We start from the raw sequence: 16,015 nt of genomic DNA on the forward strand, positions 1-16,015 counted from the left end.
AGAATCCCAATCCTAAAACTTGATCTAGAGCTTCACAATCTTCTCTGCTAGACATCTGTGCCCACTTTTCCTCATATTAGCAGAGCTGATCTAAGATTATGATTCCTCCTTCCATTGTCATACAAGAAGATGATGTGATCTAAAGAAAAGTCTGATAACTAAGAACTTTTCAAAATCCATGTACTACATCAGTGATTTTAAGATAGATTTTTTATTAAATAGGATACAATCAAGAGGTTCACCTCCTCACTGACTTCTACTGAAAGAGCAAAATATGTACAAGCATACATGTGCAATAAAATAATCTTCACAAATCTCTCCTTAGTGTTAATCTCCTAGAAAAAAAAAAAAACACACAAAACAAAACAAACACACATTATATCTTAAACAGTGCTTAATAACTTGCTTGCACCATAACTATTATCCTGATGCATGGAGAAATCAGGGGGTTGGTTTCGCCTCTGTAAGTCATTCTGATGAACGAGACCTTTAGCGTTGTAATAACTATTGTGAGTAATGGAACAACCAATGGCTTTTATTAAGAAGGAACACTGAATAATGTATTACCAACACTAAGATCAAGGGAAAATACATTTTTATCAGGGAAAAAGTATTAATATCAGTCATGCCATTTTTTTAAAGCATAAAGGTGAAAGGCAAAAAAGGAAAAATTTAAAAAAAATGTTTCACAGTATGCATTAAGCAGCAGAAATTATACTGTGAAAATCCTTTTTTCTAGGGTGGCTACCTAGGGCTACATTACATGCTAGAAGAATAATAAAAGAAAACTTCACCTGGTGAAGGGAGAGATGGGGGAAGAAGGTCGCTATAGAGACTAGCACACTTGCACATTTAAACACTTGAGTTTAAGCTCATTTCTTTTGAGGCTACAAACTAAGAGAGCTGACATGATGGAACAACTAGGAATGTTCTTTTGCTATACCATTCAGTGGAAAAAGGTGGCTTTAAAAACGTGGAGAGAAGAAAAAGCTGTCGTGTTTTAGCATTCTTATTTATTACTTATATAGCACTACATAAAGTCACTTTATAGGCTTTAGAAATACACACCAAGACTAAGCCTTCCGCTGAAGTGGCTTACTATTTCCTTTGAGTGAATGCAGTTTGGACATCTATAGCATTGGATACAAGAGATGGGGCAAATACAGTTGCAGAAGAAAAGCTGCAGGGAGCTAAGTGAAAAGATTCAAGGAGTAAACGTCCCCGGGGAGAAGAGAGAAATGGCTCTTCCCAAAATTCTATGATGGCATAAACCAAAGCACAGTCAGAAAGAGCGAGCACAGGGTGTGCTGTGGCAAAAGGATGGTCCACACAACTTCGGGCCAGCACAACTCCAGACAAAAGTAAGTGTGTGATGAGCAAGAGATGTTGCATAATGAGTTTCCAGACACAGTCCAAAATTTTTTAACTTATGTCACTGAGAAACCAGTTAACGTCACCTTCAAAAAACCCTACTGATTCAGTATACATCTCTAAAGATTAATTTTCTGTATTTTGTTCTTTTGTCCTTTAAAACTTTTTGATACTTAGTACCAGAGAAACTGAAAGATGCAAAAAGTTTCACCTTCTTCAGATGAAACTACTTTAATTGAAGGACTGCAGAGTTAAAGTAAACCCAGCCTTACTGAAAAGAAAACTATCAACAGAAAAATTGAGGCAGTTGAGACTTTTGAAAACTCACAAAGAAAGGAAAAAAGCCACACATATACAGTAACTCCTGACCATATTTTTCTTTATATGGGCAAAAAGACACAAACAGTAAGAATAACTCTAGGATTAGTGTTATCATACTTAATTTCATTCAGAATGCAATGTATTAATTTTTCCTCTGTAATACTATGAATTGTTATATTTGAAGCAATTCCTGTGATACCAAGTGTCTCCATAAGCATTTTATCTTGCTGAATTAATAAACGCAACACAAACATTTAGAGGAAAATGCAGACACTGTACTTTACCTAAAAATTCCTCAGGCATATAGATGAAGACAGTCATGTAATAAAGATTTAGTGTCAGATTTACATTTTTATATAGCTAAAAATACTAGATAGTGGGTTCTTTACATTTATGTCCAGTGCACTTACATCTAATGTTAGATGCTGGAATCTTGAAGACATCCCATTAGCTTTCATTTTACCACTTTACATATCTATGTGCTCTCCAAAGTAAAGTCATTTAAAGCAGGTTGTTCCATGGGCACTGGGATTAATGAAGCCTCGTTTCAAAGGTTTTATGTCCCCATCTTTCCCACACCTCTTTTTGTTCCCCCACAAGAATGAGAGCCCTCTCCCATGGCCTTTAGAGTATCCCAGCCAGGTGAGTTGCAGCACTGCTGTGCTTAACTGAGGTTTCTGCACATGAGTTGCCAGTCCAGAGGTGCACACTGGCTGTTGCCAAGCACCGTGTGTAACAGTTGGGAGGAAAAAGATACTCCCATCATGATAAGCAGGTCAAGGCCACTGCCCCAAAATGGACTTGTTGTAACTGCACAGTCTGATTATATAACTACCACCGTACACATACATATCTAATTATATACTACACAATTAAAAGATGAAGTGCTGTTCTGATGGTGAAATCTGTTAGATTTTTTAAAAAAACGTTTATACAATAGTCACTGGTAAAATGCAAGCATACATGACTTTTTCTTACTATCTCTGGTTCATTTAAACCAGTAGGACTGCAAACTGCATGTAAACAATGGTGGAAAGAAAATAGAGAAAATAGCTGTAAATGCACAAAATGGTTTGCAAATCTTTCAAAAAATACAGACTGTAACTTCAGTGAACTATTTGAAGAAAGGTGGTCATGAGTAAAGGAATCTGAGAAAAAGAGGTTTTACATTTTTCTAGGTTTAACTTTCCCTCTACGCACATATTTTCTCTCTGATTTTCCGCAAGTGCTCTCTGTATACTTGACCATATGTTCAGAAAACGGCAAAATAACATTCCTGCTTTCTGGCCGCTTCCCCAGCTTTGTCAAAGATACCTGTGGCAGGGATCATAGCTTTCTGCATTTCTGTACAGTGCACTCTGAGGTAGTCAGTCCACAAGGTAATGTGGAATGATAACTGGGTTGCAAGTCAACTGAAAGAATAAGCAAATTTTGGAAAGAGAAACAAACTCTTTGTCACTGTCAAATCAGCATTAAAGCATGATGGGAACATACTTATAGTTTACTGTGGTTGCTTAGATAATTCTGAACACTATGACTTAACTAAATTTAGGCAAAAATAGGCCAGTCTTATATGATTATTTTTCAGGAGATGTTGCATATCTGGTAACAGAAAATTGACCCTACTAGGGTTATATCAGAAGACATCTATTTACTGAATACGACCCCTTTTCATAAGGTATTTTCTGCTGAGAAAAAATGGCTTGCAGTTCCTGTTATATACAGCCATTTAGATATACAGACATAGATTTAGTCCAGTAAGATATTAACCCTAAGAGGTTTGGGTTTAGATTTTAGCAGCAAGACCTGACTATTATTCTCCTCCTCAACCAAAAGAGCCAAATCTCCTTGTCTAAAGCCAACATGAGAATCATCAGAGCCATTACTGGACACAGACCTCAAAACATCGGTAACAGATGCTTATGAAAAAAAGGGTCAATGCAGTGTTTGTCCATTTCAGTCTAAACTTTTGTTTGGAACATGGCCATGGACACAACCACGCTAGAGAAAATTTGGGTTTGATATTTTCTAGAAAACATTGCTACAGAAAGAGATTACTCTGAGTGAATCCATCTCCCTCAAGACTTTGGAGAACAGGCTGTAGTGTGGTGTCCTGACATAATACTAGTGAAATTTCGGCTCTCACATTGGAGTAACAGAGGATAATAATTTCTGCGCAACATCATAATGCTACAGTAAGCCTTATCTAGAGCAGGGCAATGACTACTACGCTACCTGCTGAAATAGCCATCATTGTTGCAAGCAGCTCCCAAGCACATTTTATATTTAAAGATGTTAACCTTAAAGTGCTTTCTTTATGAGTCATTTTCCACTGTAGACATAAGCTCTTAGCAAATTAACCACTGAAATGTATCATATACTTTTCTAGCTTCAGTAGGTTACTTTCAGAATCAGGACTTACTACAACTTCAGCATTTTTTCCTTTGATTAATTTACACAAGCAAGAGATGTCAAAGATAATCTTGTCAATATTCTTAAAGTTAAATTTCAAAAATATAGATGTAATACAGTATTTTCTCCACTGTGATACGTGCAGCAGAAATACAGGGAAGTCAAAACCAGAGGGGAAGATACTGTGGTAGAGAGCCTAAACCTGTATTTTCAATATGCTGGCCTGCATCTTCTTTGGTAAAAGAATAAGGACTTCTTAAAACATTTCTTTAAACATAGGAAAATTTTTAAGGGCACATAATTACCTCAAATGTATTATTTTAATGGTCATGTCATAGCATGTACTAATTATAACATTTAACTCTATATGCACATAATTCTCTAACTTGCTTTTTACTTCATGGTTGCCAAATATCCTGAAAAATATGCATTTTAGTCTATCTGTAACTACCCTAAGGTTCCTGACTTTTTTTCCCTTTAGACAATAAGCTATATGATTATTTTTTGACTTTGTCTCACTATACAGAATTCCACAAGTCACATAATCAAGCCATAAACCAAGCAAATAATTTTGTATGCTTTTGCTGTATTTCTGGCTTCCTTTCCAACTCTGCATCACTTCAGGCATCAACAAAAAAAATGTTACTGCTTTTAACTTTTCAAGATTAAAAAAAGCATTTATGGTCACACAGTGAATTGGAATAACTGAGACAGTATTATGTTCTCATTTGTCAGTAAACCTGATAACATTTTAAACAAGAATTGGGTGCCAGATGACTGTTCTGCAACTAATTCTGGAACAAATTTCTGTATAATCTACTGAAAGTGCTTTAGAGTTTCTTGCCAGCAAGGCTTTCTAATAAGATATTCATGAGTAATTAGAAATCTATAGACATGATTAAATCTTAATCTACAATTTGCAGGATGAATGTTTAGGCTGAAGTATGGCAAACTGGCAGAGAACTCAACTGGAGATCCCTCTGTAGGTTCAAGAATTTGGCTGGCATTTGTCAAAGCTGAAGCTCTGATTTATTTGTGAATTCCTCAGACTGCACTGGTTCCACTGGATGGATAACTCATAAAACAGACTGCTAGCTCAGTTCCACAGCCCTCTGCTCACAGCCCTGACTGCTTGAGTATCAGTACCAAGTATTTTACAGAAGGTGGGCATAAATTGGTTACTTCTAATGAAAACTTTGCAGAATCATTGCACCTTTTAAATAATGGATGTAATTTGCCTGGTCTTTATTATTTAAAAGTGATTTATATGATACATATGTACTATACAAGCTACCCAGCAGGTAATTATACTTAGTCAAGCAAAGTTCTCACTAACTTTCTTTTTTTCCTCAATAGCAAGCAATTGTTCTGTAACTAATGCCACAGCAGTGCCATAAAGCTCTGGGAATAGCTGGTTCTAAGCAGCCTGGAAACAGTTACAACTGTAAACAGAAGAGATTTTTTACTGAAAAATGTATTTTCTCTTGTTGTTTTAAGAGATGTATTGGCTTACGCAAGTGCACTTCACAGCCAGAACAAAACATCCCAACTTTCTACATGGAGCATAGCCTTCCAGTTCCACAAAAGCAATGCGCTTGGCACAACATCAGGAATGTAGTCTAACAATAAGCTAAATGTAGGCTAACCCTAAGAAGGTGTTTAAAGAAACTGCTTCTGTAACTAGTGACGCAATTACAACATACGTAGCCACGGTTCCTATAGGCAGAGCCATGCTGAACACCAGAAACATTTCACTTCTCTAATCACTGTCAACTAAAGATTTCAAAGAGCTTTGGAAAAATATATAGAAATATCCATCTTATGGATAAGAAAACAAAGCACAGATAGACTTAGAGCACAAATTGCCAGAGCAGGATACTGTAAAATTTTTTCCTAACCAAATTAAAATTCTCTAAAATTAACAGAAAGACTCACAAATCATTATTTAGCCTTGGTTCAAATCCATACTGCTGGTTTTGAAGGACTATGAAGAACTAAGGTGTTATCTTTAATTACCTGTGCTACTTTTTTAGCAAGCAGCAGTCCTTAAAGAACTAGTATAAAATAAACTGCCAATGGAGAAAATACAAGTAAAATCAGGTACACGTAAATGTACTTGCTAAACAAAATGTGGACATAACATATAAAAATGTGTTATTATTAAAGTTTTCCTAAACAGATGAATAGTATTTTGCTAGACTCGCTCATGAATCTTCTGGTGTTTAGAATCTCTTCACAGAGGAAGGAAATCTGAATGTACTATGAAAATAAATGGAAGTACATTTGGAAAGATCCTCTTAATATTCATTATAGAAAAGATAGTACTACCTTTTAGGCAATATACTTTCTCAATTAATATTCATTCCCCAACTTAACTGGATCACAAATTTCAATATTTCCAATTAATCTTTCTCCATTACAAAAATCAAACAATCAAATTGACAAGGATGAGAATTCAGATGGCTTGTGTAATCCCAATTTATATGCAAGCATTAAGAAACAGTCTTTAATAATAAAATCATATATTCGAGTTTTCAACAGGACCCACTGTCTCTTCTCTGCAGGTGGTTCACTTTCAGAGAAAGCTCAGAGCTCCTGTGTGATATTACACAAGGTATCAAATACAAACTTTTCCTTAGCAATCAGTAGTGCCATGTAAATGTTCAGTTTACACACTTGAGATGGTAGGGAAGATATCTAGACACAAGAAAAACACACCTGAAGCTGAAGTAACAAGTGCCGCTTTCTGAACACAGTACATACTATATGATCTGAAGGGCCCTAAAAATCCAATCTTATGTCTTAAAATGTGCATCCGAATTTGGTGAAATTTTCTGACCTTAATCTCTGTCAGTTCCCCATCTGTAAAACAGAGATAATACTGCATCCCTCACCGGGGTTTTGTGGAGATAAATTTAATTTAAAACCTGTGAAGCACTTGAATACGGTAGCGATGAGCAGCACAGAAAAGCCTATGAGGAAATTAATAATTCTGACTTCTGAGCAGGGTCTGAACAATGCACTGTAAATAAGGCTTAGGGCCACATATCAAACACTGAGGATAAAACATCTTGAATAGCTGCTCATTAATTGAGTACTGTCCATCTTGTATACTGAGTAAGGAAGAAGTCTTCTGGAAAAGTGTTATGTGCTATTATAGCTAAAGACTTCATCATAATGCATATGCATAAGAGAAGCTGAATTTAGGTTGCAATGCCAGCCTTAATGTTAACACCCTCTTCTCTCGACTGCTTGCTTTTGCATTCTTAATAATGTTCTCTCCATGCAGTTTGTACGTGTAACAGTTATATACACAGAATGAATTATGATCTCATTGTGAATCTCTGATTTCCATGCACAAGTGGTAATGAACAAAGTTTGGTTAAAAAAATTCCATTAGAAAAATAAAATACCAAGCTTGCCTAGGCTTGGTAAATTCAGCAGGGTTTCTGCTGAATTTTCTCTTCAATCGCTTGAAATGGTCCAAGTGCTACTTCTGTTAACACTTACTATGTATTACCATAAGAGACTTCGGAAGAAAAAATATATCAGGGGACTGTCCTTTCCATTTTTATCAAAGGCATTCAATTTTAATTCTCAACAATAACAGCAGCTGACACGTTCCCTTTGCTAGTTCCTGTGAAAATAAATCAGGCAGAGATTAAGCTAGAACTGCACATGGGAATCAAGGAAAAATAGCATCTCCTCGAGATGCTCTCCAGTGCCTTCTTCCTCTTCCAAACAAAGGCCCTCTACACCTTGTAGGGGCAGGTGATGGCCGATCTGGTGAGGGTTTACATGCAAGTCCTTTCCCAGTGCTAACTGCCTCCTTCCCCAGACTGCACAGACACGCTCTCAAGGCAACTGGTACTGTTGCAACAGCCCTCAGATAGCACAACTCTCACAGAAAGAGCCCTAAACAGTCCTGCCATCTGACCCAGGACAGCAGATTCCAGGAAGCTGGACAGTTTCCAGTCCTGATTTTATTTAGATGACATGTAAGTTGCTCATTAAAAGCAAGAAAAGTTACCCCTAGCAACAGATCAGAACCAGATCCTGCAAGTTTCAGCTCAAGGTGTTTCCTAGACCTCAAGTACTAACATAGCACAATGCATTCAAGTTAATATGAAATGAATACTAAACCATTTGAAAGTGATCACATCTTTACTGATCATGCAGAAAAAAAAAAAAGTAGATTTCCCAGAGACTAATTGTACAAAACCTTAAGAAAATAGTAGTCTTCTGATTTCATGTGTTCAAAATTATCAATGCTCTTAAATATCACCAAAATACGTGAAATCTATTATATTCCAGCTAAAATATCTGTCTTCAAAGAGTACTTAGAAGAGAGTCTTTGTTCAAATCAACATCAAATTCACTATACTTTGTCAAGAGATCTGATATATTTCTAATAATTTTTATAGTAATATGAAGCCAGATGATGTTGTACCTAGAATATTCTATCTTCTCAAAAGGGCAACAGAAAGCCAACATATTTTAGATTTAATTAGGACTAAAATCAAATTTACATAGTGATATGCCACATTTTCAGCTAGTGATGAAGACAAACATCTCTGCATATTATCAGTACTTGAAAGGGTAGTCATTTCTATTTCACTTTGCTTACAAAACGTCTCCAGAGGTTTTCACACCACCGTGCATCATTCCAGATGCTTCTTTTAGTTTTTTAACTAGTTCATTGTTGATATAAGTTGGGACATTACAGTTTCAACAGTAAAATATTTGGTACTTGATCAAAGTTTCAGATATGCCCTAAAATAATTGTATTTGCCTTTAGCAAACATTTTATTTGAGGTTTGAACAAAACTGCTGATGGAAGCTGATGAAAATTACTCCAGCTTGAAATGCACTGACAGATGTGCTATCTAGCAAGGGATTTCCCTGGAAATTTTCTAATTTTCTTTCACTAATTTAGAAAAGGTTTATTTAAAATCTGTTAGAATGTACTGAAGTACAGGGTCACTTAATATCTCATCATGGGAAGAAAGAGAAAATGTAGCTGAGAAGCCTAAGCTCTTGAAATGGCAAAAATTTATCCAGATACCAGAAGTCTTATAATATTATCTAACATATTCTACCAAAAAGAGAAGAAAAAAATTAAAACCTATAATTTAATCACAGAATTAATAAAAACAGACATGCATTTCTCACTTTATGAGCTTTGGGAAAAAAGGAAAGGGAAAAGAATCCATGGAAAGGTTTCTCATTTTTCCTCTCTATTGAAGAAGTACTTAATTGACAAGAAATCAAATTTCAGTAAACAGCAACAAATACACAAACACACAAACACTGCATAAAAAAGAACTATGGAAATCTTAACATATTTCAAGGTTATGACTTGTAGAAACTTTAAAAGTTCACACATAGATGTTATTGCCTGCCAGGAAATTTGCCTTTTCCAAAGTCAAACTGGTATGAAATCAAAGAATTTCATCATTAATCATAAAAACTAAAACGATAACATGGCCAAAACAAACAAACAAGAAAACCTTCACATTTCAGTTAGCTAATAATATTCTTTTTCTGACATTTCCCTCTCCCCCCAGCATTAGAGGATCAGCAAGTCAAAGCCCAGAGAGAAGTAGTAGCTATTTCTCCTAGAACTCCCATGCAATCTAGAAATGTTGGCTGGAAGGGATCTCTGCAGGTGTCACCTCCAACCTTGGGACAAAAAGTGTAACTACTGCAAACACTACATTTCAACCATGATTTTGACAGCTGAATTTCCAAGGATGAACATTCCACAACCAGTCCCAGAAATCTGTTCTTCAACATGGAAAAAAGGTAGATTATGAATAAGCATTGAAGAAAAAAATCATTATGTTTCCACCAATAACATCAGCAGCCTTATGGTGCAGCAGGCTCTTACATTAGATAAATATTACTCCCTCAACACATTAAGATGGCATCTTGTCACAGATTTGCTTCCTAATAATGATTAGAAACATGGAAGGCCTTTTTTCCCCATCCTCTTCCCACTCTTTTCACTGCTTCCTTCAATGATTAGCACAAGCAAAAGCATCCACATCCCCTTCAACTGAAAGTACTTACAAGTGCACTGAAGATAGCTCCTTTTGTATTGTTGTACTCAAGTTCTCCCAACTCACTTAAAATGGTATTGGAAAAACCTTTTTCTCTAGTAGAAATAAAATAAATAAAATAAACTAGCTCATGTTTTGTTATTTGATTAAACCAGATGATTGTACACCTGCATATGTATCAACACATGTGAATTTCCAGACATATAGCATTGTCTCCTGTATCAGTTAAATCTTCAAAAATTCAAAACTTCACAAATCAATGCAGTTTAATAGGTGATCACTTCCAAAGAAAGATCTTCAACAGCAAGTTTTAACAACTAATTCTTATTCTTGTGCCCTCTGAAGTAATTGCACTAATAATCTAACCTAAATTAATCCAGGTTATTTAGTATTAATCTTGATAATTGTTTCTTATTTTAGTATATGCTCATTAACTTCTCACTGCACAAGCTGAGGGAAGCTTCTACCCTCTAGCAATCCAACATGCTCTCTATACGCTCCCCTTTGACCTGTTCAATAGCCCTTGAATGAGCAATATAACATAGGAGTTCACTTTTCAGTATCACACTGCTATAGGGGTAAAGCACAGAAACCCACATCCACAAAACTGAACCTTCCCGAATACATTTTTTCAAGTGATTCAAACACCTGGGGGATTTTCTTTTGTTGTTTTGCTTGCATGTAACACACTCTTAATGCACTTAGCTAAATGGAAAGTGAAACTCAACTGCTGCATAGCAACATGCAGCAAAATATTCCAGTTCCATATTCAGTACATAGATTCCAAGCTGTGACAGACCTATGTGTTAACTTTAAAGAATGGAATTTTGGACCTTACTCTTTTAGATGTAGGACTGATATTTTGTAATTCATTGTTTTAACTGAAGAATGTATACAGGTTGCTATAGCAATAGCTAATCTGTATTCTTACAGCTGAATACCCAAAATTATTACTTTTACAAAGTACTTTGATATGCGTCTCTTCAGAACGTATAGCACGGGATACTACAACTCCAGATTTGCTCAGATGCAGCTTCTCAGTTTGTGCCTGGGCCCACGCCCTGGACATTTGCACTATTAAAGCAGGCAAGCACGCTTTGGGGAATCTTTGCATTACTGATAAAGATGCTACTCTGTAGAACCAACAATTTGGGATGAGTAATCTTGGATGAAAGAGTCACATAGTCTCACAAGTACCACCTGAAGCAACTGCATCTCTTGAAATGTGATTGTAAACCCAGAAGTGGTGTGGGGAGCAGTCACACTCCTGCATGGAGAAAGCTTGCAGTTCTGGCCATGAGGGCAAAGAGAGCGCAATGATCCCATTTTGCAGGAGATTTACCTTCGGAAAGGCACAATGTGGAACTGTGCTTGTGCCTATCCTACTCAGATGAATTAGTCAGGTTATTTACTGGGCAGGGTAAATTTTTTTCTCCAATTTCTACAGGTCGACAGAGAAAATCTGGTTAAATTTGCAAGACAGCTTTGTATTTTAAAAAGAAATATAAGACTGATGAATTACTTGGAGCATCATACTTCATGGGAGAATTCTGAAGACAAATCAAAGCATAGTATTAGTATGTCATTAATTTTACTAACATTTGGTGCACACATACACCCACAACCACACAAGGGAAAAAAAAAGCAGTTCTATTGCTCACATTTTGTCATTATTTCTATGTTGGAGAATAACCTCAATAAAGCATGTTTCTCCAGCTAGTTACAAACCCCTTTATCTTTCCCATACACTGGTATTCCCTATCCATCCTGAACACAAACATACACGGTCAAACATTTATTGGGTACACAGGAAACAAGCCAAGGCTCCAGGAGCCAGAACTATTACTTTCTCAAGTTCAGAATGTAGATTTTACCAACCCTGGTGCAGGACATTCAGGGAGAAGACAGAAGAGAGCAGGATGATAGATGAATCTGGACTGAGCAATTCTTTATTCCACAAATAGATCTTGCTAATACAGTAGCATATGAACGATCAGCACTTCCCCAGAGGCAACCCTGTCCCCGAACAAACGAAGGTATGGAATCTGACATGACAAATATTGATTTCCCTGGAGGAATTTATTTTCGAAACACAACTGAAGTATTATCTCAAATCAGCAATCAAACCTCAGCAGCAGTTTGCATTTAAAGCCATTTAAAACTATTATGCTGTAGTGCATATAATATGCAAATAACCAGGTAAGCCTAAGTGCAACATGTATTTACATACAATTCTTGAATGCATTAGATATAAGTGTTGCCATACTTAATTATTTTTGAATCAACACTGTTTTAAATTAATTTCTCAATTTATTTTGGTTTAATTTACTAAAGGCACAATCCAAAGGCTCTTCACAGGAAGGAAAAATTCCCATCAAGCTAGACTCTACTTAAGATGCATTCTCAGAAATCCTCCTTATCACAGCAATATTGTAGATCGAGTCTTCTCTGCTATCGTTTAGTGCCACTTCACTTACATAAAGTTACACTAGGTATATTTTCCATAATTTATTTTACTATTTGAAAGAATTTATAGCCTATTTACATATTTCATAAGTCAATGGTATGGATCTACCAGATGTGAGACTAGTGTTTGATCCAGATTTAACTGATTTTAATAACGTAAAGTTCCCCAAACTTTAAAAAGTGGATAATACATGGACATACCTCCTTATTTATAAATAAGTGAATAATAATAAGTGGATTATAAGTGAATATACCTATGCCATTCAATAACACATACTCAAGATTCATCCTATTCTTTCAACATGAGTATATCAAAACAATAATATGAAATAACATGGAAAATGGAAAATTTAATTCTTAAGTGGTATATACAGCTCTCTGACATTCCTCTGATGAATAAAGGGCATCTACTACTAATCCCCTTCTAATTTATTCCATTAACTCATTGTCTATTTGCATGATTTATTTGAACTGCCTATTCAGGGCAAAGAGCGATTTCTGCAATCAAAAGTAACCCTAAGACGATACTAGTTAATTTTCTGTGTTAGCTGATTAACTTTCAGCAGTATGTATACTCTTTCACTGCTACAGCTACCACATTTTACCTTAGCTTTATAGCAGAAAAATGTTCATATACAAAAAGAGCAAGACCAAACCAAAGCAGAATTTTTGTGTTCGTAAGTATCAGTGGAAAAAACAAAAATGCTCTAAAGCAAAAAATTATTCTCCTCAAATGTCCTTTTGTACCAAGATGACCCAGGAACAGTTTCTTCTCAGGCAGTTATTCAAGTGAGGAAGAAGAATCATCTGATGATTGTGCTTATCACGCTTACACTCAAACTCACAATCTGTGGATAGTATTGTTTCAGTATTCCAACTGCCTTTCAACTTCTACCTCAAAATCTCTATTCCAAATCAGAGCACTTGAAAGCTTTATCCAATGGGTATGTCTTCTCACAAATTATAAATAAATTTCTCAATTTATTTACAGTGTCAAAAATACTTCAGACTAATTATTAACGTTGTCCTTAACGTATACACCACCAAACCAAGCTCCATTCATCTATCAAAACCAAATGTACACTTTAGAGTAGAAACAAGCTAGACTATACCAGACTAATTTCCTTGCTTTTTTCTGCTTTTTTCTATGGAATATACACAAATATTTTCTTTATGCACTGGAAGGTCTGTCCACAAGAACAAGCATTATAGAAATTTTCTAATGATTGTTTCTAAACGATGAACAGGAAACCAAGCCCTTCAGTAACCACACCAGCTCCACTGAACATACACTGTTTCCACTCTACAAGATGCTCCATGGGATTCTATGATCTTCTAGCACCTGGCAATACCAACATCTCAAATGAAGCCCAAATTTTAACAGTACTTTTCATTTCCATATATTTGCACACATTTCTGTTAAAAAAGTTACTAAGAAATGGAAGCAAACATGACGAGCTATAGTGAAAAACATTTAAAATAAAACTAATGCCATTTGAGATGGATTTATAGGAAATAAAGTTAGCTATCTGGAATCTAGCTTTTTTGGTTTTTCAAAATGCATTTGAAAGCTTGACCGATAAAAAAGGCTTCATCTTCAAAATGATACATGTTTCAAAAAAACAACTTAGCAGCCCATGACATTTTCATTAAGAAACTGGAATGATGTAAAATCAACATGAAATACACAAAATGTATTTTTTTAAAAAAAAGATCATTAATACACATCACAAATAACTGTAAAGAAGAATCAACTCGTTTTAGCTGAACACTGCAGAATTTGCACTAAACATCAAGTTTAACAAACCAGTAAGTTGTATCTGCACATCAAGAACTACACTGAGAATCAGCAGTTTAGAAGAGACCTAGAGTCGTTGGAATTAGTCTCACAGACTGTGCAGCAAAGGTTTAGCATCATCACTGGACACACACAGAGGGAAATCCCAAGCACACAAACGGATATTAAACTACTTTCTGTATTTGGCACCGGTACAGTCACAGCTGGAATAGGGCCTCATTCAAGGATTTATAAGTTTTTTAATCAGGTGGATATATTGGAGAATATTCAAGTGAGACAAACACAATAAATCAATTAGAAAACATACTTTGCAAAAGGGCACAGAACTCCATCTATTTCGCTTATTGAAAGGAAGCTTGAGGAGTGTCTTGAGTGCAAAAGCAGTTATAAGCCCAGGATCTTCACAGTCTAGAAACACAAAGATATGAAGGCTTCTATTGATGGAAAATGGTAACTATTAAAAAAAGATTAGATTAGAAATTAAGTGCATGTTTTGTTTGGTGTATTTCTCTTAAGGATGATTTATTGTTTGAATAAATTACCAAGAGCAGTGATTTTCTATCAAGAGTAATCTTTAACAAATAAAGATAAGATGTTCTTCTGAAAGATCTAATTCAACTATGAATTAATACGGGGAAGTTGTAGGCTTTGTCCAGTGACTGTGGAAGCCAGACTAAAGTGACCCCACTGGTGCCTGCCCCTCTAAACTCAGAAATAGTTCCTTTAAGCAACCTTACATAGCAGACATAGGAGACTCACCAATATTTTGGTGCTTTCACAGTAATGATCATTGAGCAGACAGGTGTGGTAGGGGACTAAGTAAATGAGGTAATTTGTAATTAAAATTAAATGCAAGTTTAATTTCTGTTACACCTTTGATTCTGTTATGAATGCTAGTCCAGTACTTACATAATAACCCACATTAATCAACGTTATCTTTGCACCTTTTTAAAAGCTTGGTATGCAGCCTCTTTTCTCAGTGCCAAAAAAGTCTGCCACCATAAGCAGAAAAACAGCTATTTACATTTACTTTCAAAATAAAGAGTTTAGGACGACTGTTGGAAGGCTGTTTGTCACTAATTATACATGTGTCTTTATTTGCAATCAGGTATAACACTAAATTTATAAATCTGATTAGAGTGTAAACAATACTTAAAACTAAGCACAATATTTTTGTTTGCAAATAAATAAACAAACATTTGGCTGCTTCTCTCTTCAGTCCCTTCTTCCAAAATTATTTAGTTTGAACTGGGCAAAGCTTATTCAAGTGAAAACAAACAAGGCAGATGGTTAAACGTCTGTATTGTCTGGAATTCCATCAACTTACCAGCTACCAAATTACCATAGGTACAAATGCTCATCACCAGAAAAATGCTCATCATCAGTACCAAAAAAATTAATTAATCCTTGGAGAGTTATATAAACCAGCACATGGAGCAGTGGCCTTTCATCTGCAGTGGTCTTTTTCAAGATTAGATTCCCGATTAAATTCATACAACATAGTTCTAAATTTTCATAGAGATTCAGCTGCTGCTGCCACCACCATATGTCACAGTGTCTCTCTAGGCAGAAGAAAGTGATGTTT

At 35.6% G+C, this 16,015-nt stretch overlaps 1 protein-coding gene across 4 annotated transcripts in view; it reads right to left on the reverse strand.

Annotated features, from left to right (window-relative positions):
- The window catches only part of FHIT (fragile histidine triad diadenosine triphosphatase), a 620,171-nt gene that overhangs the window by 435,453 nt on the left and 168,703 nt on the right, over window positions 1-16,015 (reverse strand). The gene's annotated exons all lie outside the window — the stretch shown is intronic.

The sequence above is a fragment of the Strix aluco genome, chromosome 11 (assembly GCF_031877795.1).
Source record: "Strix aluco isolate bStrAlu1 chromosome 11, bStrAlu1.hap1, whole genome shotgun sequence".
Classification (NCBI taxonomy): Eukaryota; Metazoa; Chordata; class Aves; order Strigiformes; family Strigidae; genus Strix; species Strix aluco.